This window comes from Thermobia domestica, chromosome 15, assembly GCF_964235325.1.
Source record: "Thermobia domestica chromosome 15, izTheDome1.hap1.1, whole genome shotgun sequence".
Lineage (NCBI taxonomy): Eukaryota > Metazoa > Arthropoda > Insecta > Zygentoma > Lepismatidae > Thermobia > Thermobia domestica.
Genome location: NC_137468.1, coordinates 41,238,776 through 41,246,825, shown reverse-complemented (window position 1 = coordinate 41,246,825; position 8,050 = coordinate 41,238,776).

The window sequence follows — 8,050 nt, the reverse complement described above, 5'->3', positions numbered from 1 at the left end:
AGACCAACATAAAGGTAAAAAAGTGTAAAATTTTCCATACAATTATGCGTACAATCCAAACTTAAAAGTTCCGTGTAATTAAGCTTACAGTACAAATTTTATGCCTATTTTTCTCACAACTTTATGGGTTGATTGCCCTGTGCTGTAAGCGCTCCATATAATAAACATAAGCTTCAGCAATTATTATAACAGAAAGCAATGGATATATGAAGCCAAGCACTGTGTTTTTTGTTTCTGATTTTTTTTCTTAAATAAAATCGATTGTTTTCGATCATTTTTACTAGAGGTAGGCACGAATCGAGCTGAAACTCGACTCGACTCGAAACTCGACTCGAATTCGAGTCGATACCAGATATTATCATATATATCTCGAATAACCCCTCCAACCGTAATTATCAACATTAAATCTCCTTGTCTTTATACTGTATATGCGACTGTGTATAGCTGTGTTGAAATGGCTCCCATTATGAATGATTAATAAAAGGGATAATTCAAAATTGATCACTTTTCTGAATATCTTATCATAGGCTATGTGGAGAAATTACTAATTTTTCAGTATTAACATATTGGTTTATTAGTCTGTTTTTCTGTTAGTATCAATCATTATAAAGAATTCTAGTGACAAAAGAAATCATACTTAACTTTAAATTATCTTCATAATACTCTTTAGTAATATTCCTATATTGTCTTTAGCTTTATAATTTTCCTATGGTATTTTTAAATTCCTCATATCTAGAATTTATTGCGAGAAGAACAATCGTCATCTAGTTTCTACATATTATTATTATTATTATTATTATTATTATTATTATTATTATTATTATTATTATTATTATTATTATTATTATTATTATTATTATTATTATTATTATTATTATTATTACCAATATTATAAAAAGCCTATTCCGGATAACAATGTTGTTATTTGTATAATATGGGCAGCTCGTGGAAACATAATTGTATGCCACATTTTCTGACTTTCGAGTAAGTATGAAAAGAAAGTTCATCATTCCTATGCAATTCGATACAATGACACATACCAAACAAGTTTCCCTTGTGGTTTAATACCAATCCGGTCCACCTAATAACTTAATTTTACCAGAAGTGACAATTATCATGATGTTCGCCAAATCCTCTCGTATCATGGTAAAAACGAAATGAATCTTTAAGTTTTATGTCCCACGGTTTTGCCGGTTAGGCTAAAGGAGACGGTGATGATGAGAGATGAGTGAAATAGTGGAATGAAGAAAGTGTGAGGAAACGGGAGAATCCCGAGAAAACCCACGAGCACGGTGTTTGTCCACCACAAAGTCCACACGGCGCGAGCTGTGATCGAACTAGGGACCCCAAGCACCGTAGGTGAACGCTCTACTACTGAGCTACCGCCCCCCCCCACACACACATCATGGTAAATAAAGTGATGACTTTGCTTCTTCATATTTTGTATGGCCGGAAATTTTCTTTTATCTTATTCATTGGAGGCAAACGTTCTTACAGATTTAGACTGGACTGCAACTGAACACGTGTGTTTATTGTTCAACAGCCCTGCAACTCTGCAAGTAAACAAGTTACCACCAAACGGAATCTGTAATCAGAGGTCCCTCCCTACAGAGGTTCAGACTTTTCTTTACTGAATAGTTTTAAGCTCTTTCCTTTTTTATAGGAGGCAATAAAAATAGGAGAACAATATTACTTTTCTGCGGCAGTGTCATTTATTTGAGCAAAGCTATGGTAGTCAAAATTTGCAGACACTCCTCAAATAACAGGAAGAATCGCACAGCTATTTACAAAGGCAATCGGAAAAAAAGTTCATTTCTCTGCTTTCACAAAAATATTTACATGTGTGACACTTTGCGTGCTGAAATTAATAATAATAATAATAATAATAATAATAATAATAATAATAATAATAATAATAATAATAATAATAAGTAATAGTGTCATTGATAATAATTGTATTGTGTATGTATAATACTTGAAGAGAGTACTTGAACTACACACACGATTAGGCTCGATTTGGCTCAACTAGAAACTCGAACCAAATTCGAGTCGAGTTTCGAGTCGAGTTGGAGGAAATTTTTCGAGCCGAGTTCTCGAGTCGAGTTCAAACATGTCTGTTTCGAGTCGAGTCGAGTTTCAAAGAAAACTCGCTCGAACTTGCTCGTGCCCATCCCTAATTTTTACAAACCAACTCACTACCAATTTTCCATATATAGAAAAGTGCCCCTCCCCCCACATAAAGGAGAATTTTAAAAATGCTAGGACACATTCTGTTTATTTTCAATAAAGAGTTAATACACTGAATTTCAGCTCCGTAAGTACGGGTTGCGAGATACTGATTTTTTTCCCGCAAAAATTTGAATCCTCACTACCTCCTTAGGGTATTATGCATTATAATAAAAGCAATATAACATCCCAATTTGGATTAAGGCCGAACTATATACCAAAAGTAATTTCATTTGACTTGGCAATTTGACCGTGATGATCAGGCACACATAGTTACATGCATTTTTTTATATATTACAGTGATTCAAAAATGTATTTTTTTCCAGTAGTTAGCTCTAAAAACTCACAGGTCTCGAAAGCCAAGTTGTAGTGTAAGTCCTATTGCTATTATTACAATTAAAATATCAATATCCAAAAGTGCCTGAAGTTCTTTTTTCACTTGGTTAGATATACTCACCTCAGGTAGGTAGACAGAAACAAGTGGAAAAGAAAGGGAAATGAAGGTCTTGAAAGTAAAACAGAGACAAATTTACCAGTCTTCAGAAGATACTGTCTACAATGCAGTGAGCAGAGAGGGTCGGTAGACCATACTGAGTCGGTGGGTCGCAGTGGGTCACGGTGGGTGGTGGGTCGCAGTGGGACATGGTGGGTGGTGGGTCACAGTGGGTCATGGTGGGTGGTGGGTCGCAGTGGGTTACGGTGGGTGGTGGGTCACAGTGGGTCATGGTGGGTGGTGGGTCACAGTGGGCCATGGTGGGTGGTGGGTCGCAGTGGGTCACGGTGGGTGGTGGGTCACAGTGGGTCACACGCTGTTGACCCACGACCCACTGACCCACTCAGAAAACTTGACCCACTTGACCCACTGACCCACCGACTTACTGACTCACTCCAACTCTGGCATCTACTTGGGCGATGACCTCCTCCTTCGATGTGAATCATTTTTCGCTGAGTCAATTTTTCAAGTTTGGAATAAAAGAGTCACTGGGAACCAAATCTGGTGAATGCGGTGAATGTTATAATTCGAATTTTAATGCCATAATTTTCACCACAAAAACTACGCATGTGTTCTGTCAACTGGTGCAATAACCCGCATAGTGCTTTCCAAGTAACTGAGGGGGCGCGGTGGCTCAGTGGTAGAGCGTTCAACTCCGGTGCTTGGGGTCCCTGGTTCGATCCCAACTCGCTCCGTGTGGACTTTGTGGTGGACAAACACCGTGCTCGTGAGTTTTCTCGGGGTTCTCCCGTTTCCTCCCATTTTCTTCATTCCACCATTTCACTCATCTCTCATCACCGTCTCCTTTAGCCTAACCGGCATTACCGTGGGACGTAAAACTTGAAGATTTCATTTCATTTTATTTTTTCCAAGTAACTGATGTAGATGATTTCATGTGAATCCGAAAAAGTTGGCCATAACTTTGTTGGCCGATTTCACCGTCTTTATCTTTCTCGGAGCTGGATCGCCTTTAAAATCAGACTGTTTCGACTCTTTCTTTGTTTCTGTAGTGTAATAGTGTCTCATCCACTATCATGAATCAACGCAGAAACTCGTCGGGATTGTAACAAGAAAGCTCCAAACCAGCTCCGAATCGATCACACAATTGCATTTGTTATCCACTGAGAGTCAACGCGGCACCCATCTTGCCGAGATTTTTTTCAAACCCAATTTCTCGTGCAAAATTGAAAACACTGTATCTTGTGATATGCTTCCGGCCTCAACTATTTCGTACACTTTGATTCGTCGATCATGCAAAACCATATTGTAAATTTTGTCAATCATTTCGAAGGAAGTCACTTCCACTTGACGTCCCGAACAATGTTCATCATTTATGGATATACCAGTGGTGCCCCCCCCTTATGTCTATGACGCACCCCCCCCCCCAGTTGTCTATCCGTAGGTGTTCTCCCATGAAAAAATCTTCTTTTCGATTAATTTTACCCCCCCCTCATCAACCATATTTATATAGATTTTAACCCCCCCCAAATATTTCAATGACGCAGTTTGCGTCATAGCCCCCCCTTGTGGGCACCCCTGGATATACGGACACGTTTAAATTCATTTACCGAATTGTAAACAGTCGCAAACACAGGAGCAGATGTGTCATGAACTTCATCCATGTCGGCTTTGATCTTTTTCGGTGTTAAACCTATGAAATAGAAGTGTTTAAATAACCGCACGGAAGTAATTTCTTTCCAATTTTTCTAACTAAACAATGGTTTGTCTCTTCAATCAACTGACAACAAAACCAAGTGACGGATATACCTGAAACTTTAACAACAGTCTAATGAGGAATGATTCTTACTAAAAACAAACCTTTTTGGATACTACGAGTTTCATAACGACCCTCGTACCATTTGTAGTGGTACTTATGGTTTAGAGCAATGGTTCTCAATCTAATTCCTATCACGATCCTAATTTTATCACATTCTCTTGCCAACGACCCCTTTGCAATTCCTGGTTTGTAATAAGCTTGTATGGGATTTATAATATACCTATTGCGGAGATCTCACGATATCCATCTATTTCTATAATAGTAGAATTAATTTCTTGTATATAGTGGGTACAGTAATTTTCCTAAAAGTGAATGGATTAAAACCAAATTTGGTCAGTTCATTCATATTACAAATAACGAATCCGATCCGTCATATTGTTTGAAAATGAAGGCCGTTTAAAAATTTTAAAACTTCATAACTCCCTTAATTTTGGGTCATATGATAAAAAAAAATAGTGATTTCTAATTTTGGTTTAAACTTGGACAAATTGTTAAAAAAGTTATTGAGTATTTTAAATGACTTGATAATGTGCGTCACGAAGATTGAACCGGACATTGCTGCACTAGTGAAATCACACCATGTTCAGCTATCTCATTAGCTTCCAATTTTAATTGCATTTCAATATGCAGATTTTGTTGCATTTGAATTTTTCTGGTATTTCAATATGCAGTTCTCATTAGTTTGATATCGTACCTCATTTATTTAAATTGATATTTAAACAACTCTGTTGAAAATGTTTAGTAGATCTATGTTTTGTTGTTCTTAACAGTATATATAAAAACAAAAATACGCCTATCAGAACAAAATTCAAAATAATATTTAAAAATATTTTCCGGTATTAGATTCTAATTACATTTATCCTCTCCGTTTACCTTTACGACTCCCTATGAAACCCTCTCGCGACCCCCAGTTGAGAAACCCTGGTTTAAAGTGCGTCTAGGAATCACATCACTAATTGTTATATACCAGTGTAATCCTTCTTATTAATAGTCTAAATGAATATCCACGGAAAGGTAATCAAAACTTGTATACTCGAATATTCCTTCTGCAATTCGGCCCTTGCCTTACGGTAAAGGACTTGCTATTTTTGAACCTCCTGAAAATGTTATGCATATAAGGCTTTCGTCAAATACCGAAAAACAAAAGCTATTAGCATTTCTAAATGTAAACTAACTGTAAGACACAAACTGCTTAAATCATAAGATAAGGAGAATTCAATTATCTGGTTAGACATATAGAATAGAGTTCCCTGAAATTAAGACAAAATTTTGGAAATCGCAGTTACAGAAGTGTTACCTACCTAACCCGATCTTTCCTCTCAATTTATCCTGCTTCAAAACAGTGCACTCTTGTGTCGTATGTTGTTAACTAGCGATGGCCAAATGACAACCCTCGAATAGAAATTTAAAAAATGTATATGATTAGTTCATTAAAAAAAAAAAAAAAACAGCTCTTTGCGTAATAGAAAGAGGTTGCTAGGGATCATACTAATATCTAGATTGATAATTGACGTTTAACTGCGGAAATATTTTCTTACAAGTTAGTCTTTTGGTTACGAACGAAGCTCATTCTTCAAGTTAAGGTCGTTTGTAGCCCTACTGGGACGATTTTGAGAAAAAGATGCAAATTTCATTTACGTAGTTACGAGGGTCGTTCCGAAATTAACGTCTCCTATTTTGTTTTTGTTTTGACTTTGTATGTCAGTGCTAGATGTCGTTGGTGTAGTGCTAATACTTGAACCTTGCTCTTTTATTTGTAGCTGGTTAAGTTGTTCTGCGGTAGTTGACGCCAGCATAGGAGTGTTCAAAATGGAGCCTGATATGTGCATGAGTATAAAACAACGATGTGTGATTGAATTCCTCACTGCTGAAGGAATTGCACGGATTGAAATCCATCGACTCTTGGTAAAGGTTTATGGAGACGGTACAACAGACGTGAGCAAAGTGAGGCGATGGGTACGGCATTTTCAAGATGGTGAAAAGGGTGTTCTTGACAAGCCACGGCTCGGTCGACTCTGCACAACTGTCATCCCTCGCAATGAAGAGCGTCTTGATCAACTCATCCAGAGAATTGTGTATAAAGCTAACTGTCGGCTGTAATGCCTTGGAAAAAAAGCTGGAACATCAAAGCTTTAAGAAAGTGCTTTGCCTCAGCTGGTTCCGATTTTTACAAGCTCGGCATGCAGGCTCTGGTTCATCGTTGACGAAAGTGCATAACAAATGGTGGGAACTATGTGGAAAAATGACAGCCTGTAGTTGAAATATTGCTCTGTGTAGCTGTGCTGTTGTTATTTATGTATCTCCATTAGTTTCCATAAAACAAGAGGCATTACTTTGGGAACGACCCTCGTATTTTCAAATGTTCATAGGTCAGACCCTAATTGGACAAAACATATGAAATAAGAAGCACGATACTTAGAATAGAAAAAAATTCAGAAAACGTATGACCTTCGTAGTAAATTCAGCGAACTGTTGGCTCAACAAGGGAAGGAGGAAGAAAATGGCTCCTCCAAGTATGATTTTTATTTTATCTAGTACCGCAGTTGGCCATCACAATTTTAAAGTGATAACAATGTCAAAAACAAGAGATGAGGCAAGATTTCCCTACGAGAGAAGAGAAAACAGAGTTTCCACTGTGAGACACTACAGGAAACAAAGCTGATCCCAGGTCCCAGGCTGCTCCCTTCCTTACCCATTCCCCAAATAGTGCAGTCGCCGAGATACTGCACGATCTATTCAATCTATAAAGTTCATAAGGAATGCAAATAAAGTAATACAAAAATGTCAATACTAAACTCAACTTCCATTCACAGTTTACCCAGGCTTGGGACTGGGTTGATTTTGACTGGCTAAAAGTGGAAAATGTGAACAAACCCTTATCTCTGATTGGTCCTTTAATATAAAATGTTTCGAAACAGATAACAAATTAAGAGATAATTTTGAGAAATACTCACCCTTTCAAAGAAATAAACTAGGTATGCAATAATTGCAAATTTGGTGAGAAGTAACCGATCTTAATTGATTATTCATATAATTTTTAATGCATAAGTTGTTTCCGTGAACGAACACGACATGCAAATAGTTGAATTTGACATATCAGCGGAAAGCATAATAGCTTTGAAAAATTGTGTCCGCAGAACAAAACGAAAAGGACTTTGACCTATTTCTAATACTGAAAATTATTACAATGAAAACTCGCGCACAAAATATTTTTTTAACTATTCTATCAGGCCTCTTTTCCCATTTTGTTTAAAACACAATAATACACTGAGCAAGGCTATGTGGTAATATGTAACAAAACACACAATCACGTAACAATTTCGACACAATAACTGTGTCTTCATCAGACTTCCACTCCTTGTGGCTGTTTGGGAGTTGGTCACCTCTTATAGACTCTAGGGAGATCAACTTTTAATAATTATTTTTATAGAGGGAGTTTGGCTGCGAGCAAATAATTTGAAGTACTCAGTAACTACCTCTATAAAATTGTTGCAGAAGTAACGCAGGATTCTGAAATTTGTATTTTTAGATAGGGCACATTTTAGTTCCTAAGA